The sequence below is a fragment of the Zalophus californianus genome, chromosome 12, assembly GCF_009762305.2.
Source record: "Zalophus californianus isolate mZalCal1 chromosome 12, mZalCal1.pri.v2, whole genome shotgun sequence".
NCBI lineage: Eukaryota > Metazoa > Chordata > Mammalia > Carnivora > Otariidae > Zalophus > Zalophus californianus.
In genome coordinates, this window is record NC_045606.1 from 71,250,066 (window position 1) to 71,277,860 (window position 27,795).

The 27,795-nt window shown below is 36.0% G+C and overlaps 1 protein-coding gene across 1 annotated transcript in view; it reads left to right on the plus strand.

Annotated features, from left to right (window-relative positions):
- FOXP2 (forkhead box P2) overlaps positions 1-27,795 on the plus strand; it is a 553,196-nt gene that overhangs the window by 162,971 nt on the left and 362,430 nt on the right. The gene's annotated exons all lie outside the window — the stretch shown is intronic.

A 27,795-nucleotide genomic window follows, 5' to 3' on the forward strand; every position in this document is an offset into this window, starting at 1 on the left:
TTTTTTTTTGAAAATTATTACAAATTTATGCAGAAGATGAATTTGGTTTTGAACTATTGAAAGGAAATGATTAGTCAAGAAAAGCACTGGATTATTTTTGGTTATCATTATGTGGTTTTTTATACTCATGTTTTCAGTATTACTTTATTAAGATTGAGTTGATGTTGAGGTTTTTGGGGGAATCTAGAAATACCAAAAATAAAGAGAATAATGTACTGGTAATGATATTTTTTTGAAACTTTGATTTTTCTTATAAACTTTTTGAGATCCAGCAAATCAGCTGTTTAGAAAGCATTTGTTTTTGTTTGTTTTTAATGTTGTACTTCTTTAAATCTAATGGAACTTTTCCTCGATGTTTACAGTGTCAATTTAGAGAACTTTAAATCCATTGTTTGGTATAAAGCAAGGGTCACAGACATGGCATGAGATGCATTTCCAAAAGGTGTAGATTTATTTCCCACTCTTAATATACAATGTTTCTGTAAAATTATTTTTTCAGTGTCACCACTGAACTATGGTATCAGTCAAGCAGTATGTTTACAGCTGGCCAAATCTGTAAAAATATAATTATAAAAAGAAAACTAAAAGAAATTTTAGGTGAGAAGTTTATATTATTTCTCATCCTAGTCTTAACCCCAAAGAGAAGGGAACCATGGTGTCTGTTTTTTTCTGAATTATTTTTATTTCTTTCCCACCCCACCCCAGAATTCTTTATCAGTGGGGTTCACCGAAATTGTAGGACAGGCCTCAGGATCCTTGTTCTGCCTATATTGCTCTACCCATTTCTGAAACTTTCTCCAGATGGAGGTTGCATATCTTCCCTAAGAGATATTTTTTCATTGTGCTTGAATTATATAGTCAAATATTTCTCAGGCATTTTACCTACTATTTTGCCTGTGGACTTCTTATTTTGTACCAACTTTATTATTTTGCCAGATATAGAAAGAAAATGATTCCACATTTATTTAGGACTTAAGATTTTTAAAGCACTTTGGCAACTTTTTACTTCATTTTACTCTAACTAAACTCATAAATTTTACTCTTGCATTGTTTATGACATAAGGATGACCTTATCCTATGTTTAGTAAGTGGGGAAACTAAAACACAAAGAATTTAAATGATTTGGAAAAATTAATATAGCCTGTTATGATTTTATAGTTAATAATAAATAATAAACAATTAGGTATTACTAGACTATCTACTAAAGCCCAATCATTTTTTTTTCTGGGTTAAGTCCTTTATGCTTACTATAGACAGTGGCTTTGTTGATATATTCTGTCTTTGTAAGACCTTTTAATATTTAAATCCTCATTTTTTGAGTAATAGGACATTTGTTTTAATAATAGTAGGGAGATTTAAGACTTGTAAGTGGGAGTTACCTGACAATGAACATCATGAAACCATGAAAGAAATGATTTTTAGAAAATAGAGTCTTTTTCCCAGAAGGGAAACATATAAAAGTTAGTTCTCAAAACTGCTTCTGTAACTTGTTAATTAGACTTTTTCTAGGTGAATGCTTCTAGTAGTTTTTATATTTTTAAATGAAGACCAGCCACGTATTGGTGGAAATAATGCATATGCAAAATGGCAGTGGTTCATCTTGATGAAAAAATACATTCTGAAAAAGTGTTTTTTTCTTGGGAATATATAGAATTATGGACCCTAGAGCTGGAGGCATTATGACAAGAGAAGAGTGGCATTATGGAGAGGCAAGGATTTGGGAGTCAGGTGGATCTGGTTTTGCATCCCTCTAGCCATATGCTAGCATTTTTAATCAACTTTGGTTAATTTCCTTAAATTGTTGCACATCGGTTTTCAAACTGTAAAACCAGGGACAGATATAACGGTTTGTTGGATTATTGTAAAAATTTAGCACGATACGTAGCTGTTTTCAAGAAATACCAGTTTTTTTCTTCAATTGCCACTGTTGTGTTCCCTCCCCTCCCCAAATCCCTAAAGTGAATACTTGGTTGAATCTTCCTCTTTTTAAGCAATTTCTTTAGTATTATCCCCATTTTATCTCTCAGAGAGGTTAAATAACTTGCCCTAGCCTCTACTTCTAAAATGGTAACTAAAATGTTATTTCATATAACTTAAAACTGAAACCCATTGTGTGTTTGGGTCAGCGGGTGATTGGCTGAGTGTGGATGTATATGTGTGTGTTTTACTTCATCATAGTCACAATTATTTTCAGGGTTTCCATCATAAGAGTATTAAATTCAATTAAAATATAAGTTTTAGTTCTTTCAGTGTACTAGAAATAAACTTTATTCTCATACTTAGAGAAATTGCTATAAGCTTCATAAATATTTGTTAAAAATTAAGCATCATACATGACAATATATTGGCTCAAATTTTCAAGTTATTGAAAAGTAAATGGACCAAAGAGGAAGCTGATTTGGCTGACGGGGGTCTGGGTCAGTGATTTCTACTCACGGCACACTGATATTCCTTAGCAAGAAATAGAGTGGACAAAACTGCAGATAGACAGGCTATAGAGTGTAGCTTTGAGAATGGAGGCTTGGAAATCAGACTGCCTAGATTTGAAGCTTGGGTCCAGGACAGACTTACTGTATGTGAAACCACGGACAAACCATTTAAACTCTCTAACCCTTAATTTCTGAGTCTAGAATATAGAGATAATAGTACCTACTTTACAGAGTAGGCTTGAGGACTACATGTATAAATTCATATAAACATGTATAAATTCATAGCAAACATTAAAAAAATTGGGTGTTTTATTTCCTATTGTATTAATATCACAAGTTGACTGTAGTTTCAGGCTATTTAGCAAATATGCTGGATAGCTTCTAACTTTGGTCCAAGAAATGGTAAAAATGAGATAATTCTGTAAAGGTGATTTTTGTGCTTTGGTCAGCATATGTATTAGTTTTCTATTGCTATATGACATATTACATATTTAAAAGCTTAAGACATATACTTTTGTTAACTCACAGTTTCCATGGGATAGGAGTTCAGGTACAGTTTAGCTCAGGGCCTCGTAAGGCTGCAATCAAAATATTGACCAGGCTTCATTTTCAAATGGAGTTCAGCATTCTTTTCCAAATTCAGTGGTTTTTGGATGAATTTAGTCCATCGGGGTTGTAGGACTAAGATCCTCAGCTCTTAGAGGCCATCTACAGGTCTCATGCATGTGACCCTCTCCATATGCAGTCCACATTATAGTAGCTTGCTTCTAGAAAGCCAGTAGGAGAGTCTCTACTGTGTGATAGCAAGATAAAGCCATATGTGTATATGTATGTGAATATAGAGTAGTATACATGTATTAATAATCATTGAAGTGACATCCCATAACCTTTGCCATATTGTATTGGTTAGAAGCAAGTCATAATCCTGCCCACATAAAAGAGGAAGGAATTCTATAGTATATGAACATGGGGGCCACCCTAGGAGGGTCTGTCTGCCACAGCATGATAAACTTCTTAATTTAAAATTCATATAATCTGTTACTTTAGATGTTTACAATTAGGTACTATTTAATAAAAAGGAATATTGTCATTAATTGGAAACTTTTATTCTCAGTTATGCTTATGGTGTTACTGCTAACAGGTCATTCCTCCCTGTCTAAGATTTATCCATTATTTCATGCTGGCTAACCGAAGGCTAAATGCAGCCTACCCTGGTATTTTATACTCTCCAGAATCTGCCAAAACCCAAATACTAACCTTTTCTCTCCATTATTCTGATATAGACACCTTGAACTACTTGCCTTACACTTGCCCACCTTTTTGTCAATTCACATCCTATTGTTTTTTCTTTTCTCTATCTCTTTAAGGCACATTTACATCTCTACCTCTTCCATTGTACTTGTCCTGTTTCTTTCCTCCTTTCCAGCCAGCTCAGGGCTTTTCCTGCAGAGCATCATACCTTTCCATAGATTTCATCACTGTCCTTGGCCTTGTGGGGAATATAAGGATTAATATTATACTGAATAATGGTCTCTAAAGTAAATGTAATTTGATAAGCATGTATATTTGTACGATAGCCAGGTGAGAAGAAAATGTGAAATGTTTAGATTTCACCTATAATACTGGTTTTCTAATATGCAGAGGCCCCTTTTAATCTCTTGCTTGTTGATCACATCAGTGTTAGAGAATTGTACATTTTTGGCATTGGGTAGGTCTGGCTGCTGGTCTGGTACTGGTTCTTTTGTAGAAGAGCTGTTTGGAGTAGTTAAAAACACTCTTTTACAGAATCTGAGCTTGCAGAATCTATTCTACTAACCTATCGTGCTAGGTTTCTGTTACTCTTCTTTAATGTTGTAAAGGACAGAATTATATGGAAGCATCTGGATATATGAACACATATTTGGGGTGTTATGCTTTAAAATGTTGAGTTCACTAGAAAATAATACATTTGGTCTCCAGAAAAGTGGGTTGAGAAGTATATATCTGCAAGTAATAGAGCAACATTTTTTTTATAAACTCATATTAAACCGTTATTCCAAGTTTCACTCTTACTGATTCTACTGTGATCATAGAACCTGGGCAGAAATACAGCATTCCACCTTTAAAAAAGGTGGAAACTTATTTCTATCAAAAAAAAACGAGTTTACATTTATAATTTTTTTGCGGTTTGGAGTGATCCACTAATAAAATTTCTGATACTATTATACACAACATCAAAATATGGATTTTAACTGGCCTGCTTTTCAATTCAACTGAACATTAAGTACACTTTTAATGGTCTTATTTGCTGGAAAGAATACCATTACAATAATCTGCCTTTTACAGCCCATATCAAATATGAACCAGCATCACTTATTACAAAGTTTGTGCTTTGGGAGACATTTTCACGGCATCTATCAGTACTGCCCCACATTTCTTGGAATTAGTCTTTAATGATATCATTTTCCAAAATGAGTTGTTGCTCAAACTTACTGATTGTTTTGTGGTTAAAATCTGATCCAGCAGCTATATTTAAAATGTCATACAAATTTGTAAGGAAAGATTCCCTGAAACTACTGTTACATTAGTAATTGTATGAAAATATTGTAGAAGAAATGTGATGCAACTTGATTTTTTTTTTTTTTTTAGTTTTTCCCCCCTATATAATATCTGAGGGATGAATAAAAAACCTCATTTTTAACTGTTGGCAATTCCAGTTTTTACCATTGTCTGCTGGAGAACAGAGGACTATTACTGTAGGTGTCATGTAAACTAAACTTGGAGGCTGAAGCCTTCTTTGAGCTGTCAGCCTTGTTAAGGAGCTCTTCATGTGTTGAACCCAGCACCCGGCATTGTATAAGTGATGCATGGGAGAGCCTGGGGAGACCTTTCTCTCTCTTCACTGTGGCTTTATTAGGTCTGGCTCACATGTTCGTTGTTGCTCTGCCTATCCAACTTTCTAGCTGCAACTCACAGCACAGTAGGTCTAATATAGATTGATGCCTTTGCCTCAAGACTGATTGAAACTTGTGTCTCAGAGTTGCTGATGCTCACTGAACCATTTTATTGAAGATAAAGTAAATAAAATAGATTGCCATATGAGAATTCTCTGAAATCAAATGGAATAATTTGGCAGGTTTAAGCCCATGAAGAAGGCAAAGCGGTGAAACAGATGTGAATACTTTTTATGTTCACTATATCAGGGGATAAATATTCTTGTTATATTCATAACAAATATTCATATTTGTCCCTACAATTAAATGTTAACCATAATTCTCAATTGCCATATTATTTTTGGTCTTAAACAATGGGTCCTCCGTAAGAAAGTTATGTGAACAAAAACTTTTGAGACTACAATATTGTGATGATTTTTTTCTTTGCCTTTTTCTGCTTAAGCGCATGGATCAGTAGCCTCAGATTATTTAATAAACAACACAAATGATTGGATTTGCCAAAGTGCACTCTAGAATCTTAAGGTTGGAAAATAACAGTAAACCTTAGCCTACTAAAAGATGCTAGTAATCTTGAGTGTTTTATTCATTAGAGTATGTGTTCACATGAGAGCAACCTTTTTTGGAAATAGTCCTATGAAGATTTTTTGTGTTTTGCCTTTTTTTTTTTTTACTGTAACTATTAGGTTTATATAAAGAATTTTAAAATATGTGTTTTGTGTATATTATCATCTGAAATAATTTAGGAGGAAAAAAGAAGTTAAAGTGACCTTAGCATCTTGAATTCTGTGAAATCATAATGACAATAGTATATGATACCATAATATATATTGACATTTAATTTGTAAATTATAAGGATCTGAGCACTTGCCTGAAGATATGTGAAAAGTCTGATGCAGAAAAATGAAGATCTCTTATTTGATTGCCTGGGTCAGATTAAAAGTAAATATTTACAGAAGAAAGATCAATAAAAAGGTTTTGTTGGAAAAGTTTCTGAATTTGCTAATTAAATATAGCATTTCTCGTCAGCCTTATAAAGAATCTGTCAAATAAATACTTTCTTCTGTAATTTCTCTTGTGTTTTTTCCAAATGCAAAATAGTTTTAGTTTATACCCCTCTTAGATGTATAGTTCATTTAAAAAATTTGCTAATACATTTTATTCATTTGTTTCTTAGATAATGATTCATGCTTACTTTTTAGTTATATCCATTAAATGCATTTTTCTTGTCTCTAGGTACCCAGTAGCCCATCAGTTCTCACAACTATGGACTATTTATGTTATAATAATTTCAACTAACTCTGTCATCAATTAGATACAAAACATGCATTTTAGGGATGCCTGGGTGGCTAGGTTGGTTAAGCGACTGCCTTCAGCTCAGGTCATGATCCTGGAGTCCCGGAATCGAGTCCCACATCGGGCTCCCTGCTCAGCAGGGAGTCTGCTTCTCCCTCTGACCATCTTCCCTCTCATGCTCTCTATCTCTCATTCTCTCTCTCTCGAATAAATAAATAAAATCTTAAAAAAAACATGCATTTTATTCTCATATAAACAATGAGCCATGTTAAATATTTGACAGTCTTTTTTACCATTATAAATAATGTTATCTGTCAAGAATTGCTAGTTCTTAACCATAAGTTTGACCCTTTTTCCTCCATAGGACTCAGTCAGTCTCAGGGTTCGGGGTGTCTCTGACAACATGCAAGGCTGAATAGCAATAAACATGCTTCATGTTTTCTTGCAAGTGAACTAGAAGAGAAGTTATGCTCACATTTCAGTTTTTTCATATAGTAAGGCTGGAAGTATAATTAGTTATTCAATATTAAGTAATGTTATATTCTTAGTGTTCAAGTGCCCTTTATATTTATCTTCTTTGTTATATTCTGTACATATTTCCCTCTGGTTATTCAGAAATGTTAAAGTCCTTTCCTCTATCCAGAACTACAACTCATTTACTCTGGTCTCCAACTATTTATCTCCTTTGAGATTTTGGTTTTCAATGTGAACCTGCCTTCAGGAAATTGTGTGTTAAGAAATGTTTTCTTGAAATGAGGAGAGCATTATTCTGAGACCCTGAGAAGCCTTAGTCCCTTTAACAATCTATGCTAGACGTTTAGTAATATGCCAAACTGCAGATAAGAGGAAGTGCATTTAATGAGTCAATTCCTGATCTTACCCTTGATTTCTTTATACTCTACCTCCTCTCTGGTCACCCTTTGTTCCTGCTTTGCCTTTACTCTTAATTCTACTTTTCAAAGTACTTTATTGTCTCTTTGCATTACTAGCTTTGGGAAAATGTGTGTGCTTTTGGCATTAATGTCTGGTCCCTCAGACAGCTCCCTGGGCTCCATGTGATGATGATGATGTTGTCGATCATGATGACATTACTACTACTATTACTACTATTACTGCTACTGCTACCACGTGCCATTTATTTAGTACCAAGTACTCTTCTACGTGATTCACTAGCATTAACTCATTTAATACAACCTACGAATTAACTACTTATGAGGTAGAGACCATGATTGTCCCCAATTTATAGGTGAAGGAGGGGGCTCAGAAAGATTAAATAATTTGCTCAGTGTTGTACAGTTCATGTACAACACAACTAAGATTTGAACTAAGACACCCTAGGTCCAAAACCTCCATTGCTCTATTTCCAGAACTGTTAAACAGTCCTGCTGTGGTTCTACTTGTGGCCCAAAACGTACTATGTATTTATTTATTTTTAAATTTTTTTATTGTTATGTTAATCACCATATATTACATAATTTGTTTTGGTGCCCTCTTTAATACCCATCACCAGGCTCACCCATCCCCCTACCCTCCTCCCCTCTAGAAACCTCAGTTTGTTTTTCAGAGTCCATCGTCTCTCATGGTTCGTCTCCCCCTCCGACTTACTCCCCTTCATTCTTCCCCTCCTGCTATCTTCTTCTTTTTCTTTTTTCTTAAAATATGTTGCATTACTTGTTTCAGAAGTACAGGTCTGTGATTCAACAGTCTTACACAATTCACAGCGCTCACCGTAGCACATACCCTCCCCAATGTCTATCACCCAGCCACCCCATCCCTCCCACCCCCGACCACTCCAGCAACCCTCAGTTTGTTCCTGAGATTAAGAATTCTGTATTTAACATTAAGAGGTTTATTGACCAGTTTATCACTCTGTATATTCAGTGTTTGGAGACTAGCATAGTCTAAATGAGTTAATTTCTGAATTATTGAATATATTTTAAAACAAATCACCTTTCTTCTTTCAGTTGAAGGGGATTGCTTCATGATTACTTTAAAATTTTATTAGGCTGACCATGCATTCTGAAACCTTATTTGTGTTTTCACTGCAGGTATAGCAATGTTCTTATATAATTATAACAAAGATATTTAATTAACTTAGAGCTTAATTAAAACTTAAGTCCAAAATCTTAAAAAATCTGCAGCTTCTAGCCAGATGACCATTTTATACTTCATCCAGGATACTTTTGAGAATGAAAAGGATTCTATTATTATTTATCCTGGATAACAGGTATCCATTGGGATTGTCTCGGGTGAGAAAGTATGGTCACTCTGCTTCAGCATACACTTTTGGTTGTTGCTCCAACGTCTTTTCTTCTCTGCTAACAGAAGCCTGATATTATTGAGATAAGCTTCATTATTCCACATAGCATGTACTTCGTGGGAAACTGACCCTGTTCCCAGCTCCAACAGGTAGATACTAACTAGTTTAGGCCAATTATGGTAATTCCATTCCCTTGTCAGAAATTGTTTATTTATAATAAATACTAAACAGTGTTAAATGAGTTCATTAATAAATAAATTTAGTATTTAATTAATTTATTATGTCTAGAGCTCTCCTTACTTCTTGTTCAAGTGAGATAGTAACTTCCCTTTTTGTTTAATACTTTTTTATTTAGATTTTTTTGTTATTTAAACCTACAAATATTCTGATATACCCATCTTAATCATTATTTGAAGAGCTGTACCCTAACCAGACTTTTACTTTACAGGGATCTCTATTTGCATAATACAGGATCAACTTAGTGAAGTGGACTGAGGAGCTCAAGGCGGGTAAAACAGGGATGTGGGTTTACCTCCCAACAGTTCAGAAAGGTTATTAAAGGAATAGAGAAGTGGTTTCTGTGTCTTTTGTTTTCTGAAAATGATTTAAGAAAATCAAAGGATTACACAATAGCCATTTACGCTATTAAATGGCACAGAAACATTCCTAGAAATTTTTGAGAAGTTTTCTTACGGGAAGGCTTATTCCAATTTTTTCAGCACCTGTCCCTACAACTCCCCCACTCCCTCTTCCACATATACACACACAGATAAAATGTCACTCTTTGTGGGATTTTAAAGGTAATGGAAAAGAGATTTAAACTACCATTTTTTCCCCCTCATCTGAAAATAACTGCTGCTTTGGCTCAACTTCTTGTTGTCTTATGACGAATTAGGTGATTAGATATATGAATTCTTATGTTCCCTTGTATCACAGATAAGGAATCAACCTAACTAACCATGGCAAAGGAAACTAGTTAGATAAATTATATCTAAACAGTGGAATGACAAAGAATATTTAGATAAGTCAGTAATGCATTTTATACAACACTATTTCAGAAATATAGGTCTTAGGAGGACTTCTTTAAGATGGTGGCATGGGAAGATCCTGAACTCCCCTCCTCCCATGGCCACTCCAATACTACAGCTACACATGGGTTATTTACCTCTGAAAAGGATCTGAAAACTAGATGAACTACTTTACACCAAAGGATAAAAATACCACATCGAGGTGGATAGGAGAGGTAGATACACGGTCTTACCCCCACCTCCTCTCGTATAGTGACATACAATAGGGATGGATCTCACCAGTCTGGTGCTTCCCCAGAGGATGGAAGAGTTGGGACTCAGCTACACCAAACCCTGGGATCTGCACAGGAGAAATGAGCTCCCAAAATGTCAGGCTTAGTAAACCAATATGGCTGATGTCCAGGGGACCCTAAGTGCTGTAGGAAACTGAGATTTCACTTTTAAAGGGCTTGTGCGTAGTCTCACTTGCTCTAAGACCCAGAAAAACAAAAACAAAAAAAATTGAAAAGTGCTATACTATATTTGAAGGAGATTTATTCACTTACCTAAAAGCATCTGGCTGGGCCCCCTAGGTGGCTCAGTCGTTGAGCGTCTGCCTTCGGCTCAGGCCATAATCCCAGGGTCCTGGGATCGAGCCCTGCATCAGGCTCCCTGCTCTGCAGGAAGCCTGCTTCTCCCTCTCCTGCTCCCCTTGCTTGTGTTCCTTCCCTCTCTCGCCATCTTTCTCTCTGTGAAATAAATAAAAATCTTTAAATAAATAAATAAAAGCATCTGGCTGGCTCAGTCAGTGGAGTGTGCAACTCTTGATCTCGCAGTTGTGGGTTAGAGTCTCACATTGGTTTTGGAGATTACTTAAAAATAAAAGCCTTAAAGAAAATGTTGGAGGGGAAGAGTGTTGAAACTCTCTTCAGAGACCAAAGTACTGGTGGATGTCAGTGTTAACACTCCACCAACCTTGCTAGCATAGATCGGTGAGCTTGAACGTGGCACCATCCTGCTACCTTGCTGAAGCCAAAGAGCACGGACAGTTATGGCATTCTCCCACTCCCTGGCTGGGGCTGGTGAGTCCTAGTAGTCATGGCATTCTCCTGCTCCTAGATTAAAGGTGTGCACAGATAAGACACTTTCCTGCTATATTCCTGAAACTATAGGTGGATGCAGTCAAGACATTTTCTTGCTGCCTTTATGAAGCTAGGGAGTATGCCCTGACCCCCACCCTCTCTAGCTACTTAGCTAAAGCCAGCTGGTGTATACAGTCCACACAGGAGATGCCCCCTTGATCCACTATCCCTGGTGGCTGAAGGGGCTCGCGTTCCCAAGATCCACGGAAAGGTAATAATAGGAAAGACATTTCTTGTTAGGCCACCAGCCCAGAGCACTGAAAAGACAGCACACTGAAATACAATACCAGTCTTCCTGTGAAAAAGTCCTATTTCCTTAGTCTGTGCTTTAGCCTGAAGGTCAGGTTTCAGGTTTCCCACAGAGCTAGAGTCTAAGAAGACACATCCAGGGAACATAAGCAGAGAGACACCATCCTTGTGCACCTCTTGCTATAATTCAACGAGACCTCCCAGAAAGCTTATATGCTCATCTGGAACTCTGATTTTTGCAGCTCTCACCTAGGGGATACCTCTATATCCTGGGACGGAGGCCAGAAGGGGTTAAACTTGTGGCCCTATAGGACTATATATAATTTCCATACTTTAGAAAATGCTGCTTGAGGGACTGGCTTCTAGTCAGCCCAAAACTAGGTGCTAAATGAGATTCCTCCCTTCGGAACTCTGACAGGTCTTGGCACACCCTCAACAATGGGAACGTATCAGAATGAATCAAGTGGGTTAGACAATCACAAAGTTTCAAGAAACACCCAAGAGCTTGGGCAAGGTTGAAGAGAAGATTTATCACCAACACAAGGCCATTCCTTTAAAACTACCAGAGGTAGCTTCTTCACCTAATACATAGAAACACAGAGAAACAGGCAAAGTGAAGACACAAAAAAATATGTAACAAATGAAAGAATGAGATTAAACCTCAGAAAAAGACCTTAATGGTATGGAGATAAGTAATCTGCCTGATAAAGAATTCAAAGTAACGGTGAGATAGATGATCACTGAACTGAACTCTAGAGAAGAATAGATAAACACAGTGAGAAGTTCAGCAGTGAGACATGAAGTGTAAGAAAATACCAAATAGAAGTCACAGAGTTGAAAAGTACAATAACTGCAGTGAAAAATACCTTCGAGGGGTTCAACAGCAGACTGGGTGAAGTAAAAAATGAATTAGCAAGCTGAAAGACAAAACAAAGGATCTCACCCAGACAGAGCAACAAAAAGAAAAAAGAATTTTAAAAAATAAAGACAACTTAAGGGACCTGCAGGACAGCATCAAGCAGAGTAATATCCACATTATAGGGGTCCCAGAAAGAGAAGAGAGAGAGACAGACAGACAGGCAGAAGACTTACTTGAAGAAATAATGGCTGAAAACTTCCCTATGAAGGAAGCAAACATCCAGGTTCAGGAAGCCCAGAGAGTTCCAAATAAGAGGAACCCAGAGATCCACACCAAGACACATGGTAATTAAAATGTCAAATTTAAAGATAAAGAGAGAATCTTAAAGGCAAATTTAAAGATAGAGAATCGTAAAAGCAGCAAGAGAAAAACAAATTGTCACATACAAAGGAATCCCCGTAAGGCCATCTGGTGAATAGAAACTTGAAGGCCAGAAGGGTACAGTGTGACCAATTCAAAGTACTGAAAGAAATAAACTTCCAATCAGGGACACCCTACCTAGCAAGACTATCATTCAGACTTGAAGGATAAAGAGTTCCTCAGACAAGAAAGACCTAGCTTAAAGGAGTTCATCACTACTAAATAAGCCTTAACGAGAATATTAAAGGGACCTTTAAGCTGAAAAGAAATGGCACTAAATAATAAGAGAACATAATGAAAGTAAAAATCTCACTGCAAAAGGAAGGAAATAATAAAGATCAGAGTAGAAATAAATGAAAAAGGTAAATAAAAGATCAATGAAACTCAGAGCTGGTTCTTTGAAAAGGTAAAATCAATGAACTTTTAGCTAAAATCACCAGTGAAAGAGGGCTCAAATAAATAAAATTGGGAGTGAAGGAGGAGAAGGTACAACTGATAGCACAGAGCTACCAGGGATCATGAGACTACTAAAACAATTATATGCCAACAAATTGGACAACCCAGAAGAAATGAATAAATTCCTAGAAACTTACCCTCTTCTAGGACCGAATCACGAAGAAATAGAAAACTGAATAGACTAGTAAGGAAATGGTATCAGTAATCAAAAACTTTATAACAAACAAAAATCCAGAAGCAGCTTCACTGGTGAATTGTGCCAAATATTTAAAGATCTACCTATCCTTCTCAAACTCTTCCAAAAATTAAAGAGGGGGGAATGCTTCCAAACTCATTTTAAGAAGTCAGTGTTACCCTGATACCAAAATCAAACAAGCACACCACACAAAGAAAATTACAGGCCAATATTCTTGATAGACATAGATGCAAAAAACCTTACAAAATATTAGCAAACTGAATTCAATGAATATTTTAAAAAATCATACACCATGATCAAGTGGAATGCATTCCAAGGAATGCAAGAATCATTCAACATCCACAAGTCAATCAATGTGATATACCACATAAACAAAATGAAGGATAAAAATATCATTTCAATAGATGCTAAAAAAAGCATTTGACAAAATTCGACATCCATTTATAATAAAAGCTATCAATAAAGTGGTTATAGAGGAAATGTACCCCAAAATAAGGCCATATATGACAAGCCTGAAGTTAATATCATAGTTAATGGTAAAAGGCTGAAGGTTTTTTTCTAAGATCAGGAACAAGACAAAGATGCCACTCTCCCCACTTTTATTCAACATAGTACTGGAAGTCCTAGGCATAGTAATTAGCAAGAAAAAGAAATAAAGGGCAGAGAAATTGGAAAGGGAAAAGTAAAACTGTCACTATTTACAGATGACATGATACCATATATAGACAACCCTAAAGACTCCACCAATGATATTATCTGATAAAGGGTTAGTATCCAAAATCTATAAAGAACTTATCAAACTCAGCACCCTAAAACCAAATAATCCAGTTAAGAAATGGACAGATGATATGAATAGACATTTTCCCAAAGAAGCCATACAGATGGCTAACAGACACATGAAAAGGTGCTCAACATCACTCACCATTAAGGAAATACAAGTCAAAAGTACAATGAGATATCACCTCACACCTGTCAGAGTGGCTAAAATCAACAACACAGGAAACAACAGATGTCGATGAGGATGCAGAGAAAGACGATCACTTTTACACTGTTGGTGGGAATGAAAGCTGGTGCAGCCACTCTGGAAAACAGTGTGGAGGTTCCTCAAAAATTTAAAAATAGTACTACCTTATGACCTAGCAATTGCACTACTAGGTATTTACCCAAAAGATACAAAAATACTGATTCGAAGGGACACATGTACCACAATGTCTATAGCATCATTATCAACAATAGCCAAACTATTGAGAGAGTCCAAATGTCTATTGACTGATGAATGGATAAAGAAGAAATGGTACACACACACACACACACACACACACACACTGGAATATTACTCAGCCATCAAAAAGAATGAAATTTTGCCATTTGCAAAGGCAAGATTATGCAATGAGGAAAAGATAGTATCTTCAATAAATGATATTGGGAAGACTGGAAAATGATGCAAAAGGGTGAAACTAGACCACTATCTTACATTTACCATGTTAACTCAAAATGAATTAAAGACTTGACTGTAAGACCTAAAACCATAAAATTCCTAGAAGACACAGGTGGTAAGCTCCTTGACATCAGTCTTAGTGAAGTTTTTTTTTGCCAAAAGTAAAGCAAAAGTAAACAAATGGGACTACATCAAACTAAAAAGCTTTTGCACGATGAAGGAAACCATCAACAAAACAAAAAGGCAGCCTACTGAATAGGAGGAGATATTTGCAACTCATATATCCAAAAAGGGTTAATATACAAAATATATAAAGAACTTACACAACTCAATAAAAAACAAACAATCTGAGTAAAAAATGGGCAGAAGATAGGAATAGATAGTTTTCCACAGAAGACATACAGATGGCCAGTAGGCACATAGAAAGATGTTTAGTGTCGCCAATCAATAGGGAAATGTACATGCAAGCTAAACCCACAATGAGATATCACCTTAAACCTACCAAAATAGCTATTATCAAAAAGATAGGAGATAAGTATTGGTGAGGATGTAGAAGAAAGGAAACCCTTGTGCACTGTTGGTGGGAGTGTAAATTGGTGCAGCCCCTATGGAAGGGAATATGGAGGTTCCTCAAAAAAAAATAAAAATACAAGTACCCATATGATCTAGCAATTCCTCTGCTGGGTATCCATACAAAGAATATTAAACACTAATTCAAAAAGATATATGCACCCCTGTGTTCACTGCAACATTGTTTACAATAACCAAGATATAGAAACAAACTAAATGTTCTACTGATGGATGAATGGTACAGGCATACCTCAGAGATATTAAGAGTTTGGTTCCAGACCACTAGAATAAGGCAAAGGTCCCAGTAAAATGAGTCAAAAGAATTTTTTTCATTTTCCAGTGCATATGAAAGTTACATTTACACTATATTTTAGTGTATTAAGTGTGTAATAGCATTGTCTAAAAATGTATGTAGTATGTAGGTCTAATTAAAAATATTTTCTCGCTAAAAATGCTAGTTATCATCTGAGCTTTTAGCAAGTTGTAATTACTGATCACAGATCACCAAAACAAATAAAATAATAATGAAAAAGTTTGAAATATGGAATTACCAAAATGTGACTCAAACATGAAGTGAGCAAATGCTGTTGGAAAAATGGTGCTGATAGACTTCCTTCGTTCAGGGTTGCCACAAACCTTCATTTTTTTTTTTTTTTAATTCAGTATCTATGAAGTTCAGTAAAGCAAAGCACAGTAAAACAAGTGATGCCTGTATACACACACACAGACACACACACAGGAATACTATTCAGCTATTAAAAAGAATAAAATATTGCCATTTGCAACAACATGGATGGATCTTGAGGCTATTATGCTAAGTGAAATAAATTAGAGAAAGACATACATCATATGATTTCACTTAGATGTGGAATTGTAAAAACAAAACAAACAAACAAAACAAAATGAAACTCAGAATTGTAGATGCAGAGAACAAATTGGTGGTTGCCAGAAAGGGGAGAGTTTGGCAGGGGAGAAATAGGTAAAGGGGTTCAAGAAATACAAACTTCAATTTGTAAAATAAGTAAGTCACGAGGATTTAATGTACAGCATGGGGGTTATAGTCAATAATATTAACTTTAGGGTGCCTGCATGGCTCAGTCGGTCATGCATTGCATTCTTGGTTTCAGCTCAGGTCATGATCTCAAGGCCATGAGATGGAGCCCCAAATGGGCTCCACACTTAGCACAGAGTATGCTAGAGATTCATTCCTCCTCCCTCTTCCTTACCCCTGCTCGCTCTCTCTCTCTCAAATAAATAATCTTAAAAAATAATATATTAACTTTGTATGTTGACAATGATAACTAGACTTATTGTGGTAATCGTTCTGCAGTGTATACAAATGTTGAATTACTATGTTGCACGCCTGAAACTAATATCATATGTCCATTATACCTCAATTAAAGAAAAATAACATGTTTTGATTAAATTCCTTAATTACTAATAGGAAAATTACTAGAAATATGTATCTATTCTATACAATATATATATTTGCTAAGTATGTATATTATATATGTGTCATATTTTATGTAATATACATAATACATATAGATTATATATATTTATATATATTTGTGTGTGTGTGTGTATATACACACACACCAAAGTGTTATCAGTGGTTATTTCTGAGGGATAGTTGTAACTTTTTCATTTTCTTATTTATCATTTTCTGTATGATTTAACTTTGTTCATTGAACGTGTATTTTTTTCTTAAAGTAAGAAAAAAATTAAAAAATAGAAAATAATTATTAAATTGTCAATCAGGGCAATTATCTAATTAGTGTGTAATTTACTGCTATATATGGTTAATCAGGTGCTCCATTGCTCAAGCATTCCAAGGAATAAAGATTTACTGTATCTTTGCTTGTGTTTCTGCTCAGGATTTTAACACCTTTAAAGACAATGATGTTGTAGATCATGTGTTTCAAAAGCCTTTAAAAATTGGAATTTTTATTCATAGAGGATTTTTTTCTTGATACTGTACACTTTTTAAAACACTTAAATATTAGCTCCTAAGTGACTTATCTTTTAGAACTGTCATTTATAAAACCTGAAAAGGATTCCTTTCCCTGTATAAACTAACTTAAAATTAATCCTAAAAAGGGACGGAGTATGCCAAGTGCTGCTTAACACCCTGAGTCATAAGTCCACCATTTATAACAAATATTTTGTAATTCTCCCTTTACTAATATGAAATGAAATTCTTAGATATGTTTTGATACATATAATTTCAAAAATCAGTATAATAGAAAATGTAAATGATCAGGAATGACTAAATTAAGAGATTTTATGAAGTATCCATGTAGTTGCCCTACTTGTAGAATAACTATAATTATGATAGCTAAAAATAAGAGGATACATGAGCCATGATTAGTACTATTTCTCAAAATGATGAAAGTGGGACAATTCTGAAGAAAATACCTTGATATACAGTATTACTCAACTCCTGATAAATTCAGTGTATATGAAAAACATGAAAAAATACTTTAGATTTTATATGCAAAATAAGGTTAGGTCTAGTCACAAGTTCTTTATTTTCATGAATGTTTAGAAAAAGTCTTGCAAGATGCAGTAGTTTTCTTCTTTATTTCAGGTTGACTAGCAGACATAACCCCTGCCCACATGTGGTAACGATGTCTCAAATTGTTACAACCAAAAATTCTCTCATAAATTCCCAGAACTCCCTTTATAAAGCAGTGTGGCTCCCAACACTGAGAAGCTTGGGTTGCAGTGTTGAGAGACTGGAAGTCTTTGTCTCTGCTACTATCTGTGAAGTTAGACAAGTCTGTTTATCTGTCTGAAGTTCAGATCCATGATTTATTGGTGAAAAATGATTTTTAAAATGGCATTTTGCACTAGACTTGTATGATCTCATTTAAGTATCATATTTTGGTTTTTTGTGGGTTTTTTTGTTTTTTTTAAAGATTTTATTTATTCATAGAGATAGAGAGAGCATGAGCAGGGAGAGGGGCAGAGGGAGAGGGAGAAGCAGACTCCCTGCTGAGCCAGGAGCCCGATGTGGGGCTCGATGTGGGGCTCGATATGGGGCTCGATCCCAAGACCCTGGGATCATGACCTGAGCCTAAGGCAGATGCTTAACCATCTGAGCCACCCAGGCGCCCCTAAGTATCATATTTTGTAAATATGTAAAATAAAGTCTCTTACTCTTGTCAGCATGAGTTGGCAAAGTCCTCGAAGAATGTTTGTTCAGACGTACCTTCTTAGATGATTCCATTGTGTCTCAAGGTCTGGTCAACATCCCAAGGAATAGGTATTTCCTCCAATCTCCAGTACTTGGCATTTGTATAAATTCTCTGTGGTTTGCCACCCAATTTTTGAGTCAGCTCATTGAATGTAATTAAAAGGGTGGAGGTATCACTCATCACTAAATAATAATATTTGAGAAATTGAGCATTTGTGATTGGTATAATAGAAAGCAGAAGTAAGTCCCTGAGGCTGGTGATTAGCAGAAGTCAACTCATAACTTACTTTTATTGAGTTTTAACTGTAGATTTCAATTACCATCATGATTACTTAGCAATATTTATTGACTGCTCTCTTGAATATAATTCCATATTTTGATCTTTGTTAACTAATTGAATGCTCTTTAGGAATTCCCATGTTCTTATGTTGGTTGGCAGAGCACACATTTGCACATATGCAAATATGAATCATCCAGAGAAATGACAGTATATATCTTTACAGTCACAATGTATGGAATTTTGATGGTAAAATATATTGGGTTATTAGAAATGTATATAGATGTTCAAATATTAATTTAGTTAATGCAAAATTCTATGAAACTTCCTACTTGCCAGATACTTCTCTAAGCAGTTTTAGAAATTAACTTAGTCCTCACAGCTACTTTAAGAGGAGGTAGTATCATCCCATTTTAAGTTGGAGAAACAGACATAATTAGTAATTTGGAAGGGTGGAGCCAGAATTTAAACCAAGGCAGTCTGATTCCAGAGTTTATAACTTCAATCTAGGAATGATTTAATCTAAGAATTATTGCGATAAGACATAACCAAAGGTGACTCCATAATGAGTCATACCTTTGTATAATCCACTCTCTTTGAGAGAGGGCACTACCTATGTCTTGTTTCTAGCCAGCTGAATACTGCAAAGGTGGTAGGATAGTCATTCCTGTGAATAAGTTATGTTATATAAAACTCCATTTTAACAAACTGGAGTCAGAGATCATCCTACTATGTGTGGAGAAGTAAGATAATGTGTTTTGAGAGTACCTGAGGAATTGCTGTCTTTCACAAGCAGCCTCTTGGGAGCTAGAACAACCCCCAGCCTATAGCCAGCAAGAAAATGGAGCCCTCAGTTTTACAATTAAAAGGAACTGAACTCTGCCTCCAATCATGTGAGCTTGAAACAGAATCTAGAGCTCCAGGGAGAACACAGCCCAGCCAACCCCTTGATTGCAGCTTTGTGGGAGCCTGGGCAGGTGACCCAGCTCAGTTATGTCCAGACCCTTGACTCATAGAGATTCTAGAATAATAAATACATGTTGGATTAAGTTGCTAGGTTTGTGGCAATTTGTTACACAGCAATAGATAACTAATATAATTATGAATAGTTGAAGTAAAATCCATATCACTTACTGTTAAACAAGTAATTTTCATAGATAATGTGAAACTTGATTTTTAAAGGATAAAAGTTGAGCTGTTTGGAATTTTAGCTGCACATGATTGTGAAGAATCTTATACACACATAAGAAAATATGATTGAAGATAACAATATCTACATTTGGGAAGATTTGAAGATATGTTTGGAAAATAGGAGGTATTTATTAAAGAGTTTTCTGGTATTTTAAAGGAAATCTCAAATATCACAAAGTGAATCTAAAAAGTCATTGAAGGATTTTAGTGGAGGGCGTGTTTGACCAAAGCCCTGAAGTCAAGAATAACTTTCATGGAAGCATTCATCTTTCATGCCCTCTGATAACCAGTCCTTATCTCTCTCTCTTTTTTTTAAGATTTTATTTATTTATTTGACAGAGAGAGAGACAGGAGAGAGGGAACACAAGCAGGGTGAGTGGGAGAGGGAGAAGTAGGTTTCCCACGAGCAGGTAGCCCAACGCAGGGCTTGATCCCAGGACCCTGGGATCATGACTTGAGCTGAAGGCAGAAGCTTAACTACTGAGCCACCCAGGCACCCCAGTCCTTATCTCTTTCTTTGTAGATCATTTTCTACCTTTGTTTTATAGTTAATCTTTCTCAAAAATTGATTTTTACTCATGTTTCCTTAATATGGTCAACCTTTCCTATTTGTGGTATGCCTTAGAAATGTGAAACTAGTATATCTTTATCTTTTTGAAAATATACTTTTAATCTCAAATTTTTGGATAGTTTATTGCTCATGTTGATCAGTTGGAAACTTTGTGAGCCATTATGATCAATAATTTACAAAATAAGCTAAATTTAATTAAAGTATATAAAATTAGAACATTAACAGCATAAGTAAACTGATGCTTCTAGAATGAGGAAAACATAAGATATTTTTATTCAGTTATTCATCATTTTACATTTTAAAGCTGTAGCCGTTATAGATGTATTAAATACCTTAATAAAACTCTTTAATAATTTTTTAAGAATAATGATTAAAGTAAATATGGTGCTAGATATTTAACAGAAGGACCTTAAGTGCAATTATAATTAGATAACTTAGATAATTAGATAATTGCGATTAGGTGCAACAAATAGCTACATTTTAGTTTATATGATAACAAATAGGCATGGGGGTCTACTTAAAATTTTTAAATTTCTCACTAAAGGATTTTTTGTTCATGATGTAATCTAAGTGATCTAGTATTTATGGCCAGAGAAAGTAGTAGCCTTTAAGAAACAAACATTTTAGCTTCTACAGTTCTTTAATTAATATGGGTTTCTAATTTTTACATTTTAAATGGCTTAGTGATCAGCCACTTGGAGGATGGTAAGTGTATGTGTGGGGTGTGTGGGGGCGTGCTCTTACTGGACTAGAGAATAAATAAAATATGTAAAGTTTTAAATAAATATCCTTCACTGTTAAATTGTTATAATAGAATTTACAAATTGAGATTAGATCTTTCTCTATAATCCATGTTCTCTTAGTTATACTTTATCTTTACTGATTGTAGTTAATATTTCCCACATCTCCTTTGCATATACAGAACAGTGGTTTGAAATATTTCTGTAACAACTTTAAAAGGAAAACACATAAGAGTAGAAAATAATTCTGCATGCTGTAAAGAAGACACATTACACATACAGTTAATAGTAAGCTAGATGTCTCATACATATTTTATCTTTAAATATTTTTATTATGCCTTCTTATTCTGGATATCTTTTAACATTATTGTTTATATTCATGAGAATGGAAAAATACAATATGTTTGACCTCGTTTGACTTTTATGACGTTCAGTCAGTTAAAAGGTTTGTAAGACGTTTAATTACCAAATGGTATGATCATTATTCATCTCATCATTTGATATGTAATGTCAACTGAATTGCCTCCCTGGAGTGCACTGTGTTTCACAGATCAATAGATTTACCAAGAGCTTGAAGGAGAGCTTTAAACATTCATTGAAAAGAAGGAAAAATATATCCCTCTTGTAAAATGGCTTGTGTAGTCATTTCATCCGCTTCATAATTATTTTATTTACTTCTGTGAATAAATCTCCTTATAACAACAGTTTTAGAGTATTACAGCTCCTTTAAGTAAATTAAATTAGAGTGTTAATCAGATTTCGTTTACTCAAAGGCACTGAAGACTATATAACAGAAATAGAGGCAGATTTCTTGAATCAATTCTGCTCTTGAGATCTATCTTGATCTACTTCTATTTAAAATATGGTTCTCAATATTCTCTACCCTCTTTAAATAATTTTTATAAAAACATTATTTTATATCCAGTCCTTATTTGTTAAGAAGAAATTGTCAAAATGAGAGCTTTGGAACTAGAAGGACAATTAATTGTTCCTTCTTTCCCACCCTTTGGATTCTCACCAGTCCTGACCAAATCTCACTCAAGGCCAGCTAGTAACAAAAACATTTAAAATTCATTGAGTGCTATTGTGTGCTGGCCTCTTCTAGTCACTTTACATACATTAACTTACTTAATGTCTCAACAACCTTGCAAGGTAGCTACTGCTCTTCCCATTTTAACAGATGAGTTACATAACTTGCCCAAGGTCACACAGCTAATAAATAGAAGAACCAGACTTAGGACCTTGAAATTGGCTCTCAAGCACTTAGCGTACTGCTCTTTGGGCACAAGAGGAAAGTAGTAAGCAAACTATTGGCTTTTAAAATGCCCTATCACTTTTCTCTATGCCTGCAATCTGTGGTGATTTGGAGAAGGGAATTTACGTATTAAAGTATGGGATGCTCAAAGATCTGTTTGATTGTCCAGAGAGCATCAGGTCTGGTATTTGATTTTATCCTACTTACAATCTAGTAAGTCAGTCTATTACTGTTTCATGGATGCTGGCAGAAGACATGAAACTCCTAGATCAGAGACAAAGGGACATATTAGTTATAGCGCCTTAAGCAGCCTGAGCATCAGCACATTTGCATCAGTTTTTCTTGCTCCCAGGTGCTGTGGACCCATATAGCCCACATTGATGCTATGAACACAGTGGGTATGTGTTGTAGCTGAAGAGCACTGAGCTATGGAAATTTGCTACTTTTATAGAAAGCAGTAAGCAGGCCTGTTCTTTGTCCCAGAGAGAGAATATCTCATCCTTCAAGGTTCCTCACTGCAAATACAAACTTGAGCAGTGGACCAGGTGAAGATAGGATAGGGTCTTGCTTTCTTGCTACATCTGTAAGGGCTGTAGGGGAGGAAACTTACACTGTGTTAGTTTCTTATTGTTGCTTTAACAAATTAATACAAACTCTGACATAAGACAGCACACATTTATTACCTTACAGTTCTGGAGGTCAGAAGTATGAAATGGATCTCACTGGGCTGAAATCAAGGTGTCAGCAAGGCTGTGTTCCTTTCTGGAGTCTCTAGGGAAGAATCTGTCTTCTAGCCTTTCCCAGCTTCTAGAAGCCGTTGCATTCTTTGGCTCTTGGATTCCTTTCATCTTTGAAGCTGGGAATGGCCCACTGAGGCTCTCTCACAGCACATCATTCATACATTGCTTCATCTTCTTCCCTCTTCCATGTTTAGGGACACTCTGATTACAGTTGGCCCACCAGATAGCTCAGGATAATCTTTCTATTTTAAGGTCAGCTAATTAGTAACTTTAATTTCATCTGCAGCCTTAATTCCCCTTTTTAATATAAGGTAGCATTTTCATAGGTTCTGGGGGTTAAGATGTGGACATCTCGGGAGGCTTTTATTTTGCTTTATCACATATACTATCTTGGCTTTTGGTGAGTTTTCATGAGTTGGCTAACTTGTTGGCCAGTCTGATTAACTTGACTGATAGGGGTTGAGATCAAACTGTTCAATTTGTATTATAAAGCATTTAATTAAGCCTACTATTAATAGGATTCCAAACAACAGGATAAGAACCTGTTGTATTGATCTGTTATACCCACAGAATCCTCAACTTAGCCAATTTTGTGTAAACACCAAGAAAGACTGGTAGGTCTTGTTTTAGTCAGCCAAGATAAGTGTAAGGCCAATTAATTATCTATTATGACCCACATAAGGAAGTTTAGACTAACAAGCTGATCTTTGGTGTCACTGCCAATAGTTAGAGGAGGAAATAGATGGGCTAAAAAGCAACTCTCCAATGGAGAGATTGTCTATGGCTCTGTCTCCATCTCATAAAAACATGTAACTGAAAGGGGCCCAGTACTCCTCTTTGAGATATGTTGTTGAGCTTTATTTGGAACATCAATTTACATTATTAGTTTGGTTAAGTCACATGGGCAAGATCACTGGATAGTTGCAGTTTTGGTTGCCATACACTCTGTTATAACTCAAGGCCAGTGGGCATCAGGAAAACCTATGAATTCATATCAGGAGTATTTAAACAACGTTTAAGGTTCAGGGAGCATTAATTGTTCCTCTCCTCTTCCATCTCTCAGAGTCTAAGGCCCTCCTTCCCCAGTACCAGGGTAGGAGCTGGGTAAATAGTATACTCAACCCAGTGGTCATTATACTTATGACCTAGGATTTTGTTAATCCGAGTATCCTATACAGAAGCCTGAACTACAATTAAGTTTGAATTCTCTAGCTCCTCTCATAACTGGATTGCCACCTGAAAGGTGTACTAAGCAGGCTGGCTGGGAATTGCTGTTAGGGTAGAGAAAAATGCATCATATCCAGAAATGGTCAGAGTAGAATCCCAGATTTTCAAAACAGCTCTATATAACCCTCACCCCTTTCATCCTAGATTGTTATCCAGGAGTTGGTCAAAAAGAGATAAGCCCTTTTTGGAGACAGCTACATTCAGGGAAGCTGCCCAACAAAAGGTATAGGGATCAAGAGGAGATGAGAGATATAGGTTCAGAAATCTTTCCGAATCACTTTCTTGAGGAAAGTCTTCCAGTCCTGGACAGTTCAGATACCTGCAGAAGTCAGGGAGCATGGACTATTCTTCAAATAACTTGGCATTCAGCCTATTGTTGGGTTACCTTTGTGACAAAAGATGCACTATTGTCGGACTGTAGATAGTCCAGAAGCTGAAATATGACAGAGTTATGTTTCAAGGGCCACAATAGTGTGGCCAGAGTTGGCCGATTAGACTGGAACAGCACCACTGTAATCTGAAAAAGTGTCAACAGCTGTGAAGTACCAGCAGTAGCCCTGAGAGAGGGGCAGAGGTACAAGATAATCAATTTGCTAGGAGCGATGGAGTCAGTGCTATTGGAAGACAATCCCCCATAGTTCTTTCATGTTTATACACCGTGTGAGCAGAGGAACTACCTGGTTCTTTTCTTACAGAATATCTCTTCAAAAGTGTCTGTATAGGGAACAGTGTTGTAAGATAGAGCTACAGCCTTCTTGTGGAGCCGAGAGCAGGTTTGTTCACTATACATTTTAATAAAGATAATGTATCCCTCTGGGATAAAGATGGGACAAACTTATTTCCCATTATAAATACCCAGGTTCCTTGAGCTTAGTGATCTATAACATAACCACTGTGTATGCAATTGCCACTTGGCCCTCTTTTTATCACTGTGTGGAAATTAGAGCTCAGGAAACTGGTTAACTTGTCAGTTTTCATGTCAGATCCTTCACAGTTCTTAGCAAATGCTACTTGTTTAGAGTACTTCTATAGTATACACCAGTGGACCAACTTTTTGCCAGGGTTGAAAGTCCGGCATAGTGTTAGCTTCTGCATCAGAAAGAGTCCTTGATTGTGTGTAGTTTATGACAGTGGATGTACTGCTTGTCTGGTATGATGATGCATTCTGGTAGCAATGGTGGTGATCTGGCCTGGACTAGGCTTCATTAGCATCTTTGATTCTAGTTAATCCCATCAGAGAAATTCTCTGGCTGAGGGCCTCTAAAGAGTGACCCATACAATCTGATCAGTAGTCACAATTTTCCCCCACAGTTTGTAGCCCTGGTAGTAAGTGTCTCTAATGTGTCAGTCTGTGATCTTCCAGGGATAGACTATACACCTGGACCACTGGCAATAGTCCAAGATTTAGTAAAAAAAATATAGCATGGTTCATCAAGGGGAATTTTGGTTGGGGCTACAAGGACTGCCTTGAGTTATGCCTACTGAGCAGAATGACTAAGCAACAACAGTAGGGTAAGGAACATCATCAGATTTCCATTTAGCCCAAGTATCAATGAAACAGATTGAAGCATCTAGGGGCACCTCTGTGAGTTGAGGTACTCATTTAAACAACAGCTTCATTTTGGATAGTGGAATTGGGGAGGAAGATTCCCCTGAAAGGGGTAGCTGCCATTTATTCATGTAAAACTGAGATATCACTAGGACCAGGCTAGCTGGCTCCTGAATGTACCATTTTTGTTTGACCGAAAAGGCCTGTCAGGCCCTTTCCACCTTAGTGTTTCCTAGCTTCTTTCAGACAGCATGGGGAGAATGTGGACAATAGACCTGCAGCACTCTGAACCACCCAAGCAATCTCCACAGAGCAGTTTTCACATAGTCCAGTTGGATGTGCAAGCCCATGATATCATATTATAAAACTAGATGTAGATATGTCTCCTCAGGCAAGGGAAACAAAAGCAAAAATCAACTATTGGGACTATATAAAAATAAAAAGCTTTTGCACAGTAAGGAAACCATCAAGAAAACAAAAAGACAACCTGCTGGATGGGAGAAGATATTTCCAAATGACTATCTGATAAGGGGTTAGTATTCAAAATGTATAAAGGACTTATACAACTCAAAACCAAAAACAAAAAAACAAACAAAAAAAACCCCCAAAAAACCCAAACAATCTAATTAAAAAATAGGTAGAATAGACATTTTTTCCAAAGAAGACATGCAGATGGCCAACAGACACATTTAAGATGCTCAGCATCACTAATCATTAGGGAAATGCATATAAAAACCACAATGAGATATCACCTCATGCCTGTTAGAGTAGCTAAAATCAAGAAGACAAGAAACAAGTGTAGGCAAGGATGTGGAGAAGAAGAAAATCTTGTGCACTGTTGATGGGAATGTAGATTGGTGCAGCCAGTGTAGAGACAGTAGGGAGGTTCCTCAAAAAATTAAAAATAGAAATACCACATGATCCAGTAATTCCACTACTGGGTATTTACCTAGGGAAAACAAAAACATGAACTCAAAAAGATGTATGCACCCCTGTGTTTATTGCAGTATTATTTACTACAGCCAAGACATAGAAGCAACCTGTGTCTGTCATGGATAAGGAAAATGTGGTATACACACACACACATACACACACACAGGTATATTACAGTCATTAAAAAGGATGAGATCTTGCCATTTGAGACAACATGGATGGACCTAGAGGGTGTTATGCTAAGGAAAATAAGTTAGACCGAGAAAGACAAATACCGTATGATTCCACGCATAAGTGGAAGGTAAAAAAGTGAATAAAACAAAAAGCAGAATCAGAACTATAAATACAGAGAATAAACTGCTGGTTCCCAGAGGGGAGAGAGTGGGAGCTTGGGTAAAATGAGTGAGGAGGAGAGAGAGATACAGGCCTCCAGTTATGGAATGAGTAAATCACAGGAATAAAAGTATAAGGAATGCAGTCAATGATACTGTCATAGTGGGGACAGGTAGTTGTTATACTTGTGAACATAGCATAAAGTATGTCAAATACTTGTCAAATCACTAAGTTGTCCACCTGAAACTAATAGAACATTACGTGTCAACTATACTCAAAACAAAACAAAAACTAGATACAGTTTTGTGTAAAATGACTGTGAAACCCTTCCACTGAATGGAATCTTGAGACTAAGAGCTGTATCTTATTCATCTTTGTATGCCTGGTACCTAGCTTAGTGCTGGTACATAGCAGATACTTAATAAGCACTTGCGAGTTGAATTAATAAATAGGTGATCACATTGTAAATTTGGAAAACAATCGATGATTGATAAGTTATGACTATCAAATCAGGAGAATGGTTTTATT